The sequence below is a fragment of the Mustela nivalis genome (genome assembly GCF_964662115.1).
Source record: "Mustela nivalis genome assembly, chromosome: 4".
Classification (NCBI taxonomy): domain Eukaryota; kingdom Metazoa; phylum Chordata; class Mammalia; order Carnivora; family Mustelidae; genus Mustela; species Mustela nivalis.
The window spans coordinates 75,105,003-75,127,009 of NC_139023.1; positions in this window are offsets into that span (position 1 = coordinate 75,105,003).

The window sequence follows — 22,007 nt, forward strand, 5'->3', positions numbered from 1 at the left end:
ATAAGGCTTAGAGGAGAATACAGAGTATATATTTATAATCTTGGGTTTGGCAATAACTTCTTAAATATGACACCAATAGTGACAGCAAATATAGGAAAGAATAACAAAGTAGACTTCATCAAAATTAACTACATTTTATCTTCAAAGAACACTATCAAGAAGTGAAAAAAATTTCCCACAGTCTGGGAGAAATTAATTATAAAACGTGTGTGTGTGTGTGTGTGTGTGTGTGTGTGAATGCCAATAGAATTCTATCCAGAATAAAAAAAAAAAAGTCTTACAACCCAGCAATAAAAAGTCAACTCCGTTCAAAACGAGCAAAAGAAAAAAAAAAAAAAAAAAGAACAAAAATTCAGAAGAAACATTTTTCTAAAGAAGATATACATATGGCTAATAAACTCATGAGGAAGACACTGCATTAGGGAACTGGACATCAAAACTACAATGAGATATGACTGTATACCCACCAAGACATCCATAATAAAAATAATAATAATAAATATATAATTTTTTAAAAAAAGTTTTGGCAAGGATGTGGAGATCAGAACCCTCCATTTTGTTGAAGGGAAAAAATAAATGATTCACCTATGTTGAAAAACAATTTGGCAGTTCCCTGAAATGTTTTAACAAAACATTTATTATGATCCAACAAGATTACTCCTAGATTTATACAAGAGAAATGAAATCCTATCTACAAATCCTGTATATGATTTTTCATAGTGGCATTATTCACAATGGTCAAAAAGTGGAAACAACACAAATACCCATCAAGAGATGAAGAGATAAGCCTTTAGTATACCTATAAAATGGAATAATAATCATCAATCGAAAATAAAAATTATAGACACATGTTACAACATGGCTGATCCAAAAAACATTATGCTCTGTGTAAGAAGCCAGGCACAAAAGAACACACAATGTAAAATTCCAATTGTATGAAATTTCAAAAGAAGGTAAATATAAAGAGGCAGAAAACTAGAGATTAGTGATTGCCTAGATCTCTGAGCACATTTTTTAGGGTGAAGGAAATGTAAATTTATATAATTATAATGATTGTACAACTCTGTATATATTCTACAATTTATTGTGCCATACATTTAAGCAGTTGAAATTTATTGTACATTAATTCTAATTCAATAATGTTGTTTTTAAAAAGGCTGAAGAGATCTAAAGGAAACATTATTTCTAATATCCTTTGCCACCACAATGTGCCAATATGCTACAAGAATACCACTGCAAATACATTGACTTAAAGTAATAACTATTATTTTTTCAGTCATGAGTCTTTAGGCCAATTTTTTGTGTATCTTTGTGTCTCAGGTTGGCTCATTAATGCATCTTTACTCAGCTACTTCCAGCTAGGTGGCTGAATAAATGTCTGTAGATCTTGGTTGTGTGCTCAATGTTGTGGGGTAGAGGAAGAGGTGACTAGCTTTCAGCTTCTATAGAATTGTCTTGGATTTGCTTTATTCTTCCTTCTGCAGGTAGTACAAGCACAATTTAATAATAGAGAGAGGTGAGTACAAAGAGAAGGGTAAATGCATGAACAGTTTTCAAGTTTCTTCTTCACTCAGAACTGCATACATCTCATTGGCCAGAGTAGGTCACATGACTAAATTCAGAAACAAGGGGTTAAGAAAATTTATGCCACTTTCTGATAGAGGAATAAAGGAAGCCACTCTGTAACATAATAAAAGCTAATGATAAAACTGGAGAAGTAAGCAATCCAGCAATTGCTCTACTGGATATTTACCCAAAGAGCACAAAGTCTTCCTACATGTCAAGATGAGCACCGGGTGATGTATGGAATTATTTAAATACAATATTGTATACCTGAAACTATTATAACACTGTATGTTGACTAGAATTAAATAAAAATTAAAAAGAAAAACATACTGGAGAGGGAGGCACTGGCCAAAAAAAATACTATCTTGGCTATTGTAAATAATGCTGCTCTAAATATAATGATGTATGTATTCCTTTGAATTAGTGTTTTTGTGTCCTCTCTATTATTAAATTATGTTCTCTCTTTAGTACACACACACACACACACAGTGTAAAAAGAGTAAAAAGGCAAAATCACGTACCATAGTGGTCATTTCCAGGGAGAGTAACCAGGATAAATTTCAGTTTTTATCAGACTTCAATTTTATTTATTTATTTATTTATTTATTTATTTTAGGTTGACTTATTTATTTATTTGACAGAGAGAGAGAGAAACAGTGAGAGAGGGAACCCAAGCAGGGGGAGTAGGAAAAAGAGAAGCAGGTTTCCCACTGAGCAGAGAGACTGTTGTGGGGGTCCATCCCAGGTCCCTGGGATCATGACCTGAATGGAAGGCAGAGGCTTTAAGACTGAGCCAACCAATTGCCCTTATACTTCAAATTTTCGTCAATAAATATATACATATACATATTATAAAAATAACCTTATAATTGTTTGGTAATTAAATAATAATTTAGTAGTAAATTTGTAAGTAAGATAGAACATTTTAATTTTAACAAAAATAATCTACTTTTTACAATCATTTCAAGTACAAAGACTCAATATATATAATTATTAATTATTCTTGGTGACTGACAAATCACCTAAAATATTAGACATGGAAAGAACCTCAGTATTTATGAAGTTCAATAACCCAATTTACAGATAAGGACTCTGCATCAGAAAATATGAGATTTGGGGCACCTGGGTGGCTCAGTAGGTTAAGCTTCTGCCTTAGGCTCAGGTCTTGAGCTCAGGGTCCTGGGATCCAGCCCCACATCAGGCTCTCTGCTCAGCAGGGAGCCTGCTTCCCACCTCCACCCCACACCCACACCCCATCCCTCTGCCTGCTTCTCGGCCTACTTGTGATCTCTGTCAAATTAATAAATAAAACCTTAAAAAAAATATATGAAATTTGACTTGGGCCAAAAACTAAAAATATTTCAACAAGACAATCTGAATTTACAAATTGTTGACTGCTTGTTTTTGTTGTCAATATTATGGCTTATTTTTCTTATACTTTGATAAACTACTGGTATTAATTTTAATTTAGTTTATGTAAAGATAGGAGGAGTTAGCTAATAACCTTGAGATCCATTGTTTCTATTTTCTCTCCATTATTATGTTCTAATAAATTCTAGATAAGGCATAGGTTTTATATCTTGAATTTTATACTAGTATTTTAATGTATTTTCTTAGTATTCTTATAATGATGTAAGTCACACCATGTCTTAAATTGAAACATAAACCCAATCAAAAACTTAGAATATAATCCTCCATTTAAAAAAATTTGGTTCTGGGTCATTAAAACACTTGATAAAACATGAAAATCATTAAAATCAGTGGTTATATACTAAAAACAGTAAAAGTGGTCATATAAATATGATTTTATGCATTTTACCTCTTAGAAACTACCAAGAAATTATCAACTGGTTACATTTCTTCAGATCTGGTAACTCATTGCTAAAATTCTTCTTTCTGTAACTTGGACATTTGAGATAGTATTTGTGATTTTTCATTCAGCATTACAGTAATATATTCATCCAATGACTCATTCATTCATATGTTCCAAAAATATTTATGGGATACCTACCAGGTCCCAGGCACTATGCCAGGATTTGGATCATGAACAAAACATATTTAGCTTCTACCCCATAATCCTGATAGTAAGAATTTCATAAAGAAAAATACTGTAGGGTCACCTGTGTGGCTCAGTTGTGAAGCATCTGCCTTTGGTTCAGGTCATGATTTTAAGGTCTCAGATCAAGCCCCACATGGGGCTCCCTGCTCAACAGGAAGGCTGCTTCTCCCTCCCCCTCTGCCTGCTGTTCTATATACTTGTGCTCTTTTCTAGCTCTCTGCAAATAAATAGATAAACGAAATCGTGGGGGGGGGGGGAGAGTAAAAGATATTTTAAAAAGAAAAAAAAAATACTTTTGGGGCACCCGAGAAGCTTAATCGTTAAGCAGTTGCATTTGGTTCAGGTCCTAATCCTTGGGGTCCTGGAATCAAGGCGAGTTGGAGTCTGGCTCCCTGCTCAGAGGGGAGCCTGCTTCTCTCTCTGCCTCTGCTCCCTGCTTGTGCTTTGTCATGTGCTCTATCTCAAATAAATAAAAAAATCCTTTTAAAAAAAGATAATAAAAAAATATATTTTGTATTTGCTTAGCCAAAGAGACTTGACTTTCAGGAAAGGATTTTGGAAGGATTTTTGTTAGCTAACATCTCAAAGAGACCGACACAACGTTCAATAAAGATAATCACAAGTGCATATGTTTATGTGTGTGTATGTGTATACATAATTATACTAAGCTTCTAATAACAAACTTATAATCAAAGTAATAACATGTATTCTTAAATTTATATATATATATCCAATCAAATGTTTTTAAGTTTAGAATTTTATCTGTTTAGACTTGAATTGGCATTTCAATTTTGGAATTAGTATTAGAATGTTATACTTACAATAATTAGACTTTTTATTATATTCTTTTGCAAAATAGATATTGAGTGTTCTCTGAGTGCAGTATCCTATGTGATACAAGTGAATTTCAACTTTCTCACCCCAGCATCTAGTACAGCTTTGATATGTTCTTTTCTCTTTATTTTTTTTAATTGAAGAAATGAATGACCTGCATTCCAGGTATACCTTTGATCCTTAACATTGATGAAATCATTTATTATTGAAGCAGAGAACTAAAGTCCTTTCAAACCCTCATGCCCCTGCTATATACCCAAGAAAAAAGTTAAATCTAATCTAGAAAGTCAATTAGTTGTTTAAAGATTCTAAGTGAAAGTAGCTTTGTTCTTTGGCTTCATGATCCTTGCAGAGTTCTCTGTCAAAGAGCACACAGGAGGTCCCATTATTTGGACTTACTTCTCTTTGAGCAATGCCCTAGGCATTGGATAATTGCTCATAAGATAAAGATCTACATTTTGAATACTACATAAATCTTTTGTGTAATATTTTACAAATTATATTTTTGTACTTTATTATCTTTGAGCACCCTATGGATATTTTTCAAAACATTTACCTCCTCTTATATTTTCAGGGATCTGAAGCATATAAAGGCTTCTCTGTTGGATGGCAACTATAGAGTTCTCATTTTAAAATATTTTCCATTCCTTGTTTTGATTTATTTCAAGTCACCTATGTATCAAATGACAAACCAGTTGGTTGCTGACCTTTAAAAAATCCCAGAGCTTTAAGAGAAAACCATAGGGAACCTGTCCAAAATACTGCTCACTTTATAATAAGACTTCAGCAGTTTTCTTTTGCAATTTGTAAGTAGGACTGTAAGCATTTTCAAAAATATTATATGCCTGGAACACATATAGTGTGTATATACACACACACACTTACACACTCACTTTTATGTGATCCAGAATTCTTTTACTTCTCAGGGACTATTTGTTTACTGTTACATGTTAGTGAAAGGATAAAAACAAAGAAATATTATGAATTGATAAAATATACTAAAATTTTTAAAAAGCTGATATCTTTTTATGTTAAGAAACTAAAAGTTAAAAAAGGAGATTGACTTCAAGAATGGTGAAATGAGCATCTTTCTAGGAGAAATGATCAACTCTTCTACAAAATAATAACAACTAAAATTAGCAAAACAACTAAAATTAAACATTTCAGAAATTTGTGAATTAACTGAACAACAGGGAAAAATTGAAGCATTAGTAATATGCTATACTATGGATGAACCTTGAACATACTATGATAAGTGAAATAAAATCCCTCACAAAACCACATATATTGTGGTTACAGTTACAAGAACTGTCAGAATATACAACTCTATTGAGACAGAAAGTAGATCATCAGTTGCCAGAACCAGGAGTTGGGAGTGGGTTTGAGAATGCAAAATGTCTCCTAATGTGTATGAAGTTTCATTTTGAAATAGAAAAATGTTCTATTTTGGTGGTAGTTGCACGTCTCTGAATATAATTCTTAAAAATTGTATTGTCTTTAAATAGGTGTGCAATATGGTATATAAAATATATCTCAGCAAAACAGTTAAAACAGAAGGAAAAAACAAAATGATATTCCTATAACCAGCAAGACTTTAAGAACTTTATATGTTTGTCAGGAAGCAGTACAAACTCTGCACATGGCCACTCTGAAATGCAGAATGGGGTATCTATGGGAATGCAGCTCTCGCTTCCATAACTGTCTACCTGTATTTGGTATGAATCCTCTGAACACACTGACACTCTTTTCTTCCCTCAGTAGCCCTGATGTCAACATGACACTGATTTTTTTGTTGTTGTTCTGTCCATTGTGAAGCTTACAGTTCTTAACCACACTGTATTGTCATGCTCCAGTTTATGTATTTAGCTCCACATATTTGTTCTCTATCACTTTTAAGTTGAACTTCTGTTGAAATAATACATATAAAAATAGTTTTATCAGCAGACTCTGTATATAAACACTGTTATTTCTATCCCTGGACAATATAAGGAATGGAATAGAATCTTAAAGAGCAATCTTTTATATTTCAAGACCCAGAACATCTTATACAATATCAATATTTTTATGTAAAATCCTTGGGATATATTATATAAGTAGGTTTAAGAAGAATACACACAAAAACAGGATTTGCAATACAGTCTCCCACAAAGTATTGTTTGATAAATAAATTTTAGGCTAAAAAAACATGGCCTAGGTTTAAATGTGTTTTGAGAAAAACGAATCAAATAAAAGTGAAATGCTTTTTGTTTCTCCTCATGTACTTTCATAATCATCTAAAAGGAGTGAAGTGAGGGGGTACCTCGCTGGCTCAGTCAGTAGAGGATGCTACCCTTGATTACACGGTAGTGAGTTCAAGTCCTGTGTTAGGTGTAGAGATTACTTAAAAAACAAAGAAGTAAATAAATAAATGTAAAATAAACAAATAAGTAAATAAATGGAGCAAAGTGCACTGTGAATATGAAGAAAGGAAATACAGTCGTTTCCCAAATGTATTTGAACACAGGAACCCTTGTCATGAACATCAACATTATTATGTTATAAAATGCTTTTTAAAACTATGGAAAGGCAGGGCGCCTGGTGGCTCAGTGGGTTAAAGCCTCTGCCTTCAGCTCAGGTCATGATCCCAGAGTCCTAGGATCGAGCCCCACATCGGGCTCTTTGCTCAGCAGGGAGCCTGCTTCCTCCTCTCTCTCTCTGCCTGCCTCTCTGCCTGCTTGTGATCTCTGTCAAATAAATAAATGAAATCTTTAAAAATAAATAAATAAATAAATGATAAAACTATGGAAAGGCGCTTGGATGGCTCAGTTGGTTAAGCGTCTGCCTTTGGCTCAAGTCATAATCTCGGAGTGGTGGGATCGAGCCCCACATTGGGCTCCCTGCTCAGCAGGGAGCCTGCTTCTCCCTTTGCCTCTGTCCCTCACCCTGCTTCTGCTTGCTCTCTCTCTCTCTGTCAACTAAATAAATAAAATCTTTAAAAAAAAGTAGGGGTGACTGAGTAGCTCAGTGGGTTAAGCCTCTGCCTTCCGCTCAGGTCATGATCTCAGGGTCCTGGGATGGAGCCCCGCATCGGGCTCTGTGCTCAGTGGGGAGCCTGCTTCCTCCACTCTCTCTGCCTGGTTGTCTTCCTACCTGTGATCTCTCTCATGCTGTCAAATAAATAAATAAAAAATCTTTTAAACAATGAAACTATGAAAAAATGATTTTTCAAATTAAATCAATTGAGTCTATGTATTTATCACTTTAATATTAATACTATAATTTATTTTCTTTTATTTAACATTGTATGAAAATAATACATTTATATTATTTCAGTTATGTACAAAAAGTGAAATCAGGAAACAAGATAAAACAATAGCACATTTCCCCTTCTCTTTACGTGCTCTAACCTACTACAGAATGATGACTGCTAGCAATTATTTTAGCCCTTTATTCTGCTATTCACATTCATATTTCTAAAATGCATGCTGTATCTTATCTTCCTTTTCCTTTTTTCCTATAATTTCGTTATTTATGTTGACTCCTATCTTCTTCAAACTTTTACTTTCTCTCCTACACACACAGTTCATCTCTTCTACATATTTTGATTGTAGTGTATGGTCAAATAAGTATGCTTTGCTTATATTACTATAAATATGCAAATTCTACTTATCACTAACCACATAGTAAAATAAGATTACATTTTCTTTCTTGTAGATCTTTCTGTTTATCCTGCAGTTGATGATAGTGAATGTGTGGGTGTGTTTGTGTGTTGCTTTGTTTTCTATATACTCTTCACCTATTTGTTCAAAACTTCCAAGCTGAGCTGGAAAATTTCTTTCAATATATTCAAATATCCAATATTCCATATACCCTTTTTATCATTCTGCCAATCTCCATCACTTTCTCTAGAACTACCAGTTTTGTAAGCAGCTGGTCAGCCTTTCCAAATACTGCAGGTAATAGTTTTACAAACTATTTTGTCCAATGTGTACCAAGCAACTTTCCAAATCGTAATTTAGAGACCCAGGCTGCTTATATTTTTGGTGTCCTCATCTTTAATTATATGACTTGCAAAGTCATTTATAAAGGAAAACAGAGAATCAGAGAATCATTCACAAGAAATTTTTCTCATCCAAAAACTATGATGAATCATTTGTACCTATATTTGATTTGACACAACCCAGTCATATGGTCCAGTCAAACAAGAGGGTAGGAAGATACAGTTTAGATGTGGGGCAGGAAAAGGTAGCAAAACACAGGTAAGAGCAGAGCACTAGCCTTCTCGGCCACCTTGAATGTCATTGATTAAAAATCAAAACAAAAAAAAATCTTAAAAAGGCGGGGGGGGGGGGTGCACCTGGGTGGCTCAGTGGGTTAAAGCCTCTGCCTTTGGCTCAGGTCATGATCTCAGGGTCCTAGGATCCAGCCACACATCAGGCTTTCTGCTCAGCAGGGAGCCTACTTGCCCCTCTTTATCCTGCCTGCCTCTCTGTGTACTTGTGACCTCTGTCTGTTAAATAAACAAATAAATCTTAAAAAATAAAAACAAAACAAAACAATATAAGCATTCCCAAAGGTGAAGCCAGTCATTTGAAAGGTGGTTTTAAGAAAGCCTCAGTCTTGTGATACCTGGGTAGCTCAGTTGATTACGTGGCTGCCTTCAGCTCAGGTTATGGTCCTGGGGTTCTGGGATCCAGCCCTGCATCCGGCAACTTGCTCAGCGGGGAGCCTGCTTCTGTCTCTGCCTCTGCCTGCCACTCTGCTTGCTTCTGCTCTCTCTGTCCCTCCTCTGACAAATAAATAAGTAAAATCTTAAAAAAAAAGGAAAAGAAAGCCTCAGTCATCTTCAATGCCATCATTTAAGTCAAGAAAGAGTAAAGCAACATCTGAAAAGTTTCACATGTAAGAGACTATGACACCTGAATTTCATAATAATTTGAGACTAAATTGAAAACCAAGACACATTTGCAAATACACAGGTTCCAAACTCTTTGATTTAGACTTTGGGCAAGTTCATTAGAAGATGTATATGAACTAATTAAAGATGGAGTCAAATAATAAATTCATGAAATGGGAGGCCAAAGTAAGAAAGAAAATACTGACAGTGGCTACTGGTTCCAGTTAAATATGGAGTTAAAGAAGTTTATATAGTTATTAATTAATGAACTTTTTTTGTTAATTAAATATGATGGCATAAGGTAATAAAATTACTTTAAAATAATGATCTCCGACAAAAATGTATAGAAATATATGAACAAAAATGTTAAGTGTTGTGAGATGAAGAAAGAAGATGGTTGTAACAGTGTACCATTTTTCTTATCATTCACATAGGGTCAATAGATTGGATTTTTAATGTTTGAATTTGGAAAGCATAGGTTTAAGCATATTATTCAATGTTGAAAATGTGAACATTTACAGAACTAATGCAAATAAGGTATATAATAAGGCAGGCAATGTTGTAAAAACAAACAAAAGCAACATATGTCTAAAATAGAATATAAAAGTGATTAAAATAAAAAATATACTTAATAAAGGAAAGTTTTAGTCAATAAAAGAATAACATAATTCATAAAAAGTAAAAATAAATAAATATAAACATAAATTTTAAATAGAATAGCATAATTCAGATCATATATTTCAAAGTCAATTAAAAACTGAACATGTTTAGTTTTAGCTAAAATAAAAAGTAAAATATTATTAAAGACACAATAAAGAGCAATGAAGAATTTTAAGATGGATGAATGTTATGCAATTTTGCATTTGAAAAGATCCCTAAGGGATAGCTAGTTTGGAGAGGATGCAGAGACTCAGGTAGGTGACCATCATAATAGGCCAATGAGTAACAACATTTGATTTCATAATGAAGTTGAAAAGAAATGGAGACAATTAGATCTACCTTTAATTTTTTCTTTTTTAAGAGAAAGAACATGTGTGTGGAGGGGCAGGGCAGAGAGAGAGCCAGTTACAAGCAGACTCCTACACTGGGCTGGATCTCACAACCCTGAGGTCATGATTTAAGTGAAAACCAAGAGTCGGAGGTTTAAACAAATCGCACCACCCAGGTGCTAGTTTTGAAGTAATTGATAATGGACTGGGTTTGGGAAGTGAAGGAGAGATATGTGTCTAAGGAATGCAGCCTTACAGGAATCTGTTTTGCAGCCAGGAAATATACATCAAACACTTTTACAGAGTGAAAAGGAAGTGGATTGGATTTGGTTTGGGGTCTGTGAGGTTGAGATGCATAGCAAGTCTAACAAGGGAAGTAAATACCTAAAATGTAGTAAAAGATAATACTGAACAGACAACTATGTACAATAGAAAAGAAAATCAAGAAATGGAAACATTTTATGCAAGAATTCAATATATAACAAATTAAATTAAATAGCAAAATTTTCATAATTAGTTAAATTTATGTGTTGAGGAACCATTGAGGTACTTATGTTAATATTATTCCATTATAATTTTAAAATACAAAAAAAATATCCTTCCGAGAATTAATGGGAAATAATTCCTGCAAATATAAAGTTCTCTTTATATGTATTTTAATATAAAGTCTCCAGGTAGACCATGCTTATGAAGGTTTTTATTCCTGGTGTGATTCTGTCTTTATAGTCCTTTCATGAACACATAAATATCAGGAAAACAATGACAGTGACCACATAGGACCGACACCAGACCTCCTGGAGTATTGTTCATTAAAAGAAAGACTAATAGTTATAAATGGTTTCAGGTGCAAAGTTTTCCCTCTGCTCCCTGCATTCTAGAGGAGGACACAGAAGTCTAGCAGAGCCAGTCCAATCAGACTTTGGAAGATCGACTCTTGAAGAGTTGGGGAGGGTACTTAAGCTACATAAAGAGTGGAACCCAATGCCAGCTCCTCCACTATTGTGGTCTGAACCTGGACTCATTAATGATACTTTGTGGAAAAACCTTGGTTTCTGTTCTATCACATAACTCAGTGATTGTGACTGGAGTTGGCATTAGCCCTTCAGCCCAGCTTGTTTCCATGGCGAAGAACAACTCCTTTGCAAGTAGTCCCACATGGACTCTCCATATGCATGTTATTTCTATTTGCAAAGCTATTCTACATCTGCAAGTAGAGGTGAATGTGTGCAGAGGTTTGTGTTGGAGTGGGGTGGTAACTAGGAAACTAACTTCCCCTTCACCCTGGCATACACTGGAGAAAAGATGGTCTTTCCTGAGGACTTACCTGAAGTCCATTTAGAGGTAATTCTTCCTCCAATCAAGACACTGCAATTATTTTACCATTGTTTTTAGAGGCCCATGAGTTGTACTCCCACTTCTTTTTCACATTCACCTTTAACCACCCACCTTTCATGCATTTAATTTCAGCCACACTGGCTTTCCTTCCCTCACTTTTTCTTTCTTCAGAATTTGTTTCTTTAAAATGCCTGACCTTGAAAAACTCTTTTCTGTGATGTTCATGTGGTTCCTTCTACTCATCATTTAATTCTCACCTTACAATGTCAACTTCACAAGCAGTCCCTGACAGTTTATCTAATCTCTAATGTGCTTGATTGCACTTTTTGCTGTCTCTACCCAAAGAAATAGTAATTACATGAGGAAAGAGATGATGTTCTGTTCATTATTTTATCCCTTTGACCTAGAAGACTGCCTGATCCTTAGTAGGTATTGAATATAGTATTTATTGTATGAATGAATGAGAAAGTTTTCTAACAACAGTGAGGGGCTGGGGCATCGAAAGAAGGTAGGATACCCTCACCTGAGCACAGCAGAGCTCTTTACTAGCAGGGAAGATCATACAACATGAAGCTGAAACTGTCACCAGTGTTTGAATCCACAATAAGCCAATATGACCGAGTAGCCTATGTAAAAGGGTGAGAATCTAGTGCATAGCTTTGGGGTGATTGGAGACTTTCCATTCTTTCTCAAATATTTCTTTGGGAAAGGAAAAGTGGGAGGTGATGAGAAGCAGGAAAAGGAGCTACAGCAGGTGGAACAAATGGAGATACCAAATTTCTTTCAAAAACCAAAAAAAGTAAATGGCATTCTAAACAATAATTTAAAACAAAACAAAACCTGTTCTCAAACTATACGTATTTTTGAGTTATTATCTTCTATGTTCATTAAATAACACAAGAATATATTATTCTAATTACATTTATTTTTACTTCTGGTGATCTTTAAAACAACATAAAAAAATAAAGGATTTAACCAACAATATTCAAGCAGCTGAGCAAAGCCAAATTATTTCTTATTTGCATTTCTTATTTGCAGTTAAATGGAATGGAAGTAATTAATTGCTTAACAAGAATGATACATTTACATAGTGATTTTTAAATTGCTTGTTTCATCTTAAAGTTCTTAAATATGGCAAAGCACACATTTTGGTAACATCTTAAGAAGGGAGTGTTTTATACCATGGCTACTTATTGATCCCTTGTTGATATATATTATGTTATAATAACCAAAAAAATCCCTAAAGAGCATAATCGTATGTAATGGAAGTAGAGAAATGGTAAGTACTAAGTTTCTATACCAGTTAATTATCATCTTAGTGCAAAATATAGTTTTTACTTTTTAAATAGGATGTTCTTTGATTCATTTTTATTTATACAATGTCAATGAGTAATTAATTGAGCAAATTTCTTAGGTTTATCTAGTATTTGCATATACCTACTGATTTATTGCTTTTTGTTTAATTTAAAGGGTAATATATAATATTTAATTAGACGTTAAAATGTCTGATTATAACTTTTTTCATTTTCCTTCTTATATTCAGTTTAAATTTCAATATTTTCTCATGATACTAAAATAATCATTAAGGATTTTGACCACTGTAGTATAATAACATTATTATTTTCATCTATAAATTCTTATTTCATATGTCATTTTCATGAATCTTTGCTCCACTATAACCCAGTTGTAATGGGAACAACGTTTTTAAATAATAAAAACCCTTCACTGCTGTAGGAGAAAAGAGTTTGTATAGTCTTTAGAATGATAATACTTTTTCTGTAATATTTACTTTAGAAGATTTGCTCTTCTCACTAAGTATCAGAATGTTCTTAAAACTATTTTAAGAACAAAATCCAGGGTAGAGAGAACCATCTTCAGAAAGAGATGCAACTGAAATTGAGCAGAGAGAATGTTACACATCTTGAAAATATATTGTTGGGATTAAAATATAAATTTGGGAGCATCTGTGTGCTCAGTTGGTTGAACCCCACTCTTGATTTAGGCTCAGGTCATGATCTCAGGATTGTGAGATTGAGCCTCCTGGGATGGGGGGAGTCCCTGCTCAGTGGGGAGTCTGCTTCTCTCTCTCCGCTACTTCTCCTCATCTCTCTTTCTCTAATATGGATATAGAAGGATTAAAGATAAGCCTGTAACCTGAAACTAATATTAAACTGTATGTTAACTATCTAGAATTAAAATAAAAACTTCAAACAAAAAATATATATAAACTTTGAGTTTTCAGATAGAAAATGACAATTCTTTCATTTCACATACTAGTTCATTAACACTGCAACCATCCAAATGCAGGGTAAAATGCAACAGAAGAGAAAATAAGGAAAAGACTAAGATCCAAGAGGACCAAAAAAATCCACAAAAAGACAAACAAAACCAGTTTGGATAGAATTTAAATTCGATTATTCCTCACAACAACAATTCAATGCTTAGTTGAATGTTTCTAAAATGCTACTCCTGGAGGACCTGGGTAGGTCAATTGGTTGAGAGTCTGGCTCTTGATCTTGGGTCAGGTCTTAATCTTAGAGTAGTGGGTTCAAGCCCCATGGTAGGCTCTGTGATAGGTGTGGACCCTACTTAAAATGAAAAAATGAATAAAAAAAATTCTACCTCTGTCATTTTATTTATTTTTTTAAGATTTTATTTATTTATTTGACAAAGCGAGACATAGTGAGAGAGGGAACACAAGCAGGGGGAGGTGGGAGAGGGAGAAACAGGCTCCCCGCCAGGCTCCCTGATGCAGGGTTTCATCCCAGGACCCCGGGATCATGACCAGAGCCAAAGGCAGATGCTTAATGACTGAGCCACCCAGGTGCCCTACCCCTGTCATTTTAAATAACCTGTTTGCTTTCTATGAAGGTAAGAAATAAAGAACAGCTAGAGTCATATACCATGAGGCATTCAGTACTGAATACCTCAAGCAGAGTGCCTGGCATTTACTATATACTCAAATATATTAACAGAATAAATGAACAAACATTTGAATACATTTACTAATTAAAGAAGAAAGTTCACTAAGCAGTGGAAAGAAAAATATTTTTCTTCATTTCAAATAATCAAGATTATAGTTAAATAAAGGGATGATCTAGATAATACACCTCAATATAAAATAGTAGATGTTCTTTGGAATTATTATACTATTTTCCAAGATTTCATAATGCAGTATTCCTTTTCACCCTATCAGAAAAGATGCAGACTTATGACTTACATTGCTTAATATTTATTTAACATAAATAAGATGATACTTATTTAATAAGAATTGAAATGACATTTCTCAAAAATAAATAGATTCAATAAAACATTTATTGCTTTTGAATCAAAGTATCTAGCTTTGTGTTCTGTCTCTGCCAATTAAATTGATATGTGTTCATTGGTCATAATTCATCATTCAAAGCTCAGATTCTTCATTCCTAAAATATGAATACAAATATGAGCTGCTTAAGAGGGTTGTAAGGAATAAATGTGATAACATTGATAAGATAAATAAATATGGGGGAAGGAGTCAAGATGGCATAGAAGTCACAGGCTGAAACGACATCAGGTAGCAAGAGATCAGCTATATAGCTTATCAAACCATTGTGAACATCTACAACTCCAACAGGAGATTGAGGAGAAGAAGAGCAACAATTCTAGAAACAGAAAATCAACCACTTTCTGAAAGGTAAGACCGTTGGAGAAGTGAATCCAAAGTGATGAGAAGATAGACCGCGGTGGGAGGGGCCAGCTCACGGCAAGTGGCAGAACAAAGGAGCACAAAATCAGGACTTTTAAAAGTCTGCTCCACTGAGGGACATTGCTCCAGAGGCTAAACTAGGGTGAAGCCCACGCAGGGTTAGCGTGGCCCAAGGTCCCATGGAGTCACAGAAAGATCAGGGGTGTCTGAGTGTTGCAGAGCTAGCAGGTATTAGAGCGGAGAAGCCAGCTATAGAAACAGAGCCGAGGAATGAGCTCTCAACTTGGGGTTACCTTGAACCGGTCACAGACTGGGTAAGCTTGGACCGTGGCCAAAGGCGAGAGAGATGGGAGTGATTGAGCGCTTATCTCCAAGCTTGGACAGAGACCAGGGAGATGGGAGTGACTGAGCACTTTTCTCTGAGAGCGCACTGAGAAGTGGGGCCCTGGAAAGCATTCAGGGAACAAAAGCTCCCGAAAGTGAACTCAAGCGGATTACTTAGCCTGGCCCTTGATAAGGGCAGTGCAATTCCGCCTTGGGCAAAGAAACTTGAGAATCACTACAATAGGCCCCTCCTCCAGAATATCAAAAAGAAATCCAGCCAAGACCAAGTTCACCTACCAAGAAGAATGGCAAAAGTCCAGAGAAGGAGAAAGCAAAGCATGAATTATATGGCTTTTTCCTCATGATTCTTTAGGCTTGCAGTTCATTAATTTTTTTGAATTTTATTTTTGTCCTTCTGCTAATTTTTTTTTAACTTTTACCCTTTCCTCTTTTAACGTTTTTTAACTAGTTTTTTTTAACAATACCTTTCATAAAAAGATAATAATCTTTTTTGAAACTTTGTTATTATAGTCATATTTTTCCTTCATTGTATCTAACTTTATTTTTTGTATACACATAGAGTTTTTTATTCTAAAAAATTTGGAGTACAACTTCTAATAGATCAAAATATACCCTAAATCTAGCTCCAGCCTTGTTCAGCTCTCTAGCCTGAGCAAATTCTCTCCACTTTCTTTTTCTTTATTCTTCCAACCAACTTTATTGACTCCTTTTTTAGAAATTAAAATACATATATATATTTTTTCATCTTTATAGACACATTCCATCTCTTCATTGTGTTTATTCTTATATATGTTTTTCATTCTTTAAAATTTTGGGAGGTAGTTTCATCTAAGAGACCAAAGTACTCCCAAAATTAAGTGGGTGACCATGTTCTAGTCACCAGTCTGATATATATATATATATATATATATATATATATATATATATTAATCTTTTATATATTTTTCTTTATTTGTTTTCTTTTTTCTTGATTTCTTTTTTCAGAACTACTTTTTATCTCCTTTCTCCCTCTCCCAAAGATTTGGGGTCTCCTCTGATTTGGGTAAAGAACATTTTCCTGGTATCTTTGCCACCCTTTTAGTATTTTATTTGTTCCTTCATATATTCTTATCTGGACAAAATGACAAGGTGGAAAAACTCACCACAAAAAAAAAAAAAAAAAAAGAACAAGAGGGAGTACCTAAGGCTAGGGACCTAACCAATATGGACATTGGTAATATTTCAGATCTAGAGTTCAGAATGATGATTCTCAAGGTTCTAGCTGGGTTTGAAAAAGGCACAAAACATATTATAGAAACCCTCTCCAGAGAGATAAAAGCCCTTTCTGGAGAAATAAAAGAACTAAAATCTAACCAAGTTGAAATTTAAAAAAGCTATTAATGAGGTGCAATAAAAAATGGAGGCTCTCACTGCTAGGATAAATGAGGCAGAAGATAGAATTAGTGATACAGAACACCAAATGACAGAGAATAAGAAGCTGAGCAAAAGAGAGACAAAGAAATACCAGACCACAAGGGAAAATTTGAGAGATAAGTGACACAATAAGATGAAACAACATTAGAATAATTGGGATTCCAGAAGAAGACGAAAGAGAGAAGAGAGCAGAAGGTATATTGGAGAGAATTTTTGGAGAGAATTTCCTTAATATGGCAAAGGGTACAAACATCAAAATCCAGGATGTGCAGAGAATCCCCCTAAAAATCAACATGAATAGGTCCCCAACCCGTCACCTAATAGTAAAATTTACAAGTCTTAGCGACAAAGAAAATCCTGAAAGAAAACCCATGGAAAAGAAGACTGTAACATACAATGGTAAAAATGTTAGCTTGGCAGGACACTTATCCACAGAGACCCAGCAGGCCAGAAAGAACTGGCATGATATATTTAGAGCACTAATGAGAAAAACATGCAGCCACGAATACTATATCAAGCTAGACTATCATTGAAAATAGAGAAAGGGGGTGCCTGGGTGGCTCAGTGGATTAAAGCCTCTGCCTTCGGCTCAGGGCATGATCCCGGGGTGTTGGGATCGAGCTCTATATCAGGCTCTCTGCTCGACAGGGAGCCTGCTTCCTTCTCTCTCTCTACCTGCCTCTCTGCCTACTTGTGATTCCTGTCTGTCAAATAAATAAATTAAATCTTAAAAAAAAAAAGTAAGAAAATAGAGGGAGAGATAAAAAGCTTCCAGAACAAACAAAAACTGAAAGAATTTGCAAACACCAAACCAGCCCTACAGAAAATATTGAAAAGGGTCCTTACAGCAAAGAGAAACCCTAAAAGTAGTAGATCAGAAAGGAACAGAGACAATATACAGTAACAGTCACCTTACAGGCAATAAAATGGCACTAAATTCATATCTCTCAATAGTTACCCTGAATATTAATGGGCTAAATGCCCCAATCAAAAAACACAGGGTATCAGAATAGATTAAAAAAAATCAATATGCTGCCTAAATAAACTCATTTTAGACCCAAAAATACCTCCAGATTTAATGTGAGGGGGTGGAAAACAATTTACCATGCGAATGGACATCAGAAGAAAGCAGGGGTGGCAATCCTTATATCCGATCAATTAGATTTTAAGCCAAAGACTGTAATAAGAGATGAGGAAGGACACGATATCATACTCAAAGGATCTGTCCAACAAGAAGATCGAACAATTTTAAATATCTATGCACCTAACATGGGAGCAGCCAACTATATAAACCAATTAAAAACAAAATCAGGGACGCCTGGGTGGCTCAGTTGGTTAAGCAGCTGCCTTTGGCTCAGGTCATGATCCCAGCATCCTGGGATCGAGTCCCACATTGGGCTCCTTGCTCAGCAGGGAGCCTGCTTCTCCCTCTCCCTGTGCTGGCCATTCTGTCTACCTGTGCTCGCTCTCTCCCCCTCTCTCTCTCTGATTAAAAAAAAAAAAATCAAAGTAACGCATCAACAATAATACAATAATAGTAGGGGACTTTAACACTCCCTTCACTTAAATGGACTGATCATCCAAGCAAAAGATCAATAAGGAAATAAAGGCCTTAAATGACACACTGGACCAGATGGACATTGCAGATATATTCAGAACATTCCACCCCAAAGCAACAGAATATACATTCTTCTCTAGTACACATTGACCATTCTCCAGAATAGATCATATCCTGGGTCCTAAATCAGTTCTCAACTGGTATCAAAAGATTGGGATCATTCCCTGCATATTTTCAGACCACAATGCTCTGAAGCTAGAACTCAATCACAAGAGGAAATTTTGAAAGAACCCAAATACATAGAGACTAAACAGCATCCTTGCAAAGAATGAATGGGTCAAACAGGAAATTGAAGAATTGAAAAAATTCATGGAAACAAATGATACTGAAAACACAATGGTTCCAAATCTGTGGAACAGAGCAAAGGCCGTCCTAGGAGGAAAAGATATAGTGATACAAGCATTTCTCAAGAAAAAAGAAATTTCTCAAATACACAACCTAACCCTGCACCTAAAGGAGCTGGAGAAAGAACAACAAAGAAAGCCTAAACCCAGCAGAACAAGAGAAATCATAAAGATCAGAGCAGAAGTCAATGAAATAGAAACTAATAAAAACAATAGAACAAATCAACGAAACTAGGTGCTGGTTCTTTGAAAGAATTAATAAGATTGATAAACCTCTGGCCATACTTATCAAAAAGAAAAGAGAAAGAACCCAAATAAATAAAATCATGAATGAAAGAAGAGAGATCACAAACAACACCAAAGAAATACAAACAATTTATAAGAACATACTATGAGCAACCCTACGAAAACAAATTTGACAATCTCGAAGAAATGAATGCATTACTAGAGACATATAAATTACCACAACTGAACTAGGAAGAAAGAGAAAACCTGAACAGACCCATAACCAGTAAGGAGATTGAAACAGTCATCAAAAATCTCTAAACAAACAAGAACCCAGGGCCAAAAGGCTTCCCAGGGGAATTATACCAAACATTTAAAGAAAAAATAATTTCTATTCTAAAACTGTTCCAAAAAATAGAAAAGGAAGAAAAACTTCCAAACTCATTTTATGAGGCCAGCATCACCTTGATCCCAAAACCAGACCAGGATCCTATCAAAAAAGAGAATTATTGACCAATATCCTTGATGAACACAGATGCAAAAATTCTCACCAAAATACTAGCCAATAGAATCATACAGGACACTAAAAGGATTATTCACCACGACCAAGTGGGATTTATTCCAGGGCTGCAAGTTTGGTTCAACATCCACAAATCAATCAGTGTGATACAATACATTAATAAAAGAAAGAACAAGAAGCATAGGATACTCCCAAGAGATGCTGAAAAAGCATTTGACAAAGTACAGCATTCCTTCCTGATCAAAACTCTTCAAAGGGAAGGGATAGAGGGCACATACCTCAATATCATCAAAGCCATTTATGAAAAACCCACTGCAAGTATCATTCTCAATGGAGGAAAACAGAAAGCTTTTCCACTAAGGTCAGGAAAACGGCAGGGATGTCCATTATCACCACTGCTATTTAACAAAGTACTAGAAGTCCTAGCCTCAGCAATCAGACAACAAAAGGAAATTAAAGGCATCCAAATCCTCAAAGAAGAAGTTAACTATCACTCTTTGCAGATGATATGATACTATATGTAAAACCCAAAAGATTCCACTCCAAAGCTGTTAGAGTTTGTACAGGAATTCAGTAAAGTGTCAGGATATAAAATCAACACACAGAAATCAGTTGCATTTCTTTATACAAACAACTAGACAGAATAAGGAGAAATTAAGAAGTCAATTACATTTACAATTGCACCCAAAACCATAAGATCCTAGGAATAAACCTAACCAAATAGGCAAAGAATCTATACTCAGAAAACTATAACATACTCATGAAAGAAATTGAAGAAGGCACAAAGAAATGGAAAAATGTTCCATGCTTCTGGATTGGAAGAACAAATATTGTGAAAATGTCTATGCTACCTAAAGCAATGTACACATTTAATGCAATCCCTATCAAAATCCCATCCATTTTTTTTCAAAGAAATGGAACAAATAATTCTAAAATTTATATGGAACCAGAAAAGATCTCGAATAGCCAAAGAAATATTGAAAAAGAAAGCCAAAGTTGGTGGCATCACAATTCTGGACTTCAAGCTCTATTACAAAGCTGTCATCATTGTACAGTATGGTACTGGCACAAAAACAGACACATAGATCAATGGAACAGAATAGAGAGCCCAAAAATAGACCCTCAACTCTATAGTCAACTAATCTTTGACAAAGCTGGAAAGAATGTCCATTGGAAAAAAAGCAACCTCTTGCACAAATGGTGTTGGGAAAATTGGACGGCCACATACAGAAAAATGAAATTGGACCATTTCCTTATACCACACACGAAAATAGACTCAAAATGGATGAAGGACCTCAATGTGAGAAAGGAATCCATCAAAACCCTTGAGGAGAACACAGGAAGCAACCTCTTCGACCTCACCTGCAGCAACTTCTTCTTAGGAATGTCACCAAAGGCAAGGGAAGCAAGGGCAAAAATGAACTGGTGGGATTTTTTCAAGATCAAAAGCTTTTGAACAGCAAAGGAAACAGTTAACAACTGTTTAATGACAACTGACAGAATGGGAGAAGATATTTTCAAACGACATATCAGATAAAGCACTCATATCTAAAATCTATAAAGAGCAAACTTAACACCCAAAGAACCAATAATCCAATCAAGAAGTGGGCAGAAGACATGAACAGACATTTCTGCAAAGAAGACATCCAGATGGGCAACAGACACATGAAAAAATGCTCTACATCACTTGGCATCAGGGAAATACGAATCAAAACTACAATGAGATATCACCTCACACCAGTCAGAATGGCTAAAATCAACAAGTCAGGAAATGACAGATGCTGGTAAGGATGCAGAGAGAGGGGAACCCTCCTACCACACTCTTGGTGGGAATGCAAGCTGGTTCAACCACTCTGGAAAACAGCATGGAGGTTCCTTAAAAAGTTGAAAATAGAGCTACCCTACGACCCAGCAATTGCACTACTGGGTATTTACCCTAAAGATACAAACGTAGTGATCCAAAGGGGCAGGTGCACCCGAATGTTTATAGCAGCAATGTCCACAATAGCCAAACTATGGAAAGAACCTAGATGTCCATCAACAAATGAATGTATAAAGAAGGTTTGCTATATATATACAATGGAATGCTATGCAGCCATCAAAAGAAATGAAATCTTGCCATTTGCTACAATGTGGATGGAACTAGAGGGTATCATGCTTAGCAAAATAAGTCAATCGGAGAAAGACAACTATCATAT